Raw genomic sequence first — 232 nt, forward strand, 5'->3', positions numbered from 1 at the left:
TGTGTGTGTGTGTGTGTGTGTGTGTGTGTGTGTGTGTGTGTGTGTGTGTGTGTGTGTGTGTGTGTGTGTGTGGGTGTGTGTGTGTGTGTGTGTGTGTGTGTGTGTGTGTGTGTGTGTGTGTGTGTGTGTGTGTGTGTGTGTGTGTGTGTGTGTGTGTGTGTGTGTGTGTGTGTGTGTGTGTGTGCGCGTGCGCGTGCGCGTGCGTGCGTGCGTGCGTGCGTGCGTGCGTGCG

The sequence above is a fragment of the Hylaeus anthracinus genome, unplaced genomic scaffold (genome assembly GCF_026225885.1).
Source record: "Hylaeus anthracinus isolate JK02 unplaced genomic scaffold, UHH_iyHylAnth1.0_haploid 11683, whole genome shotgun sequence".
Classification (NCBI taxonomy): Eukaryota; Metazoa; Arthropoda; class Insecta; order Hymenoptera; family Colletidae; genus Hylaeus; species Hylaeus anthracinus.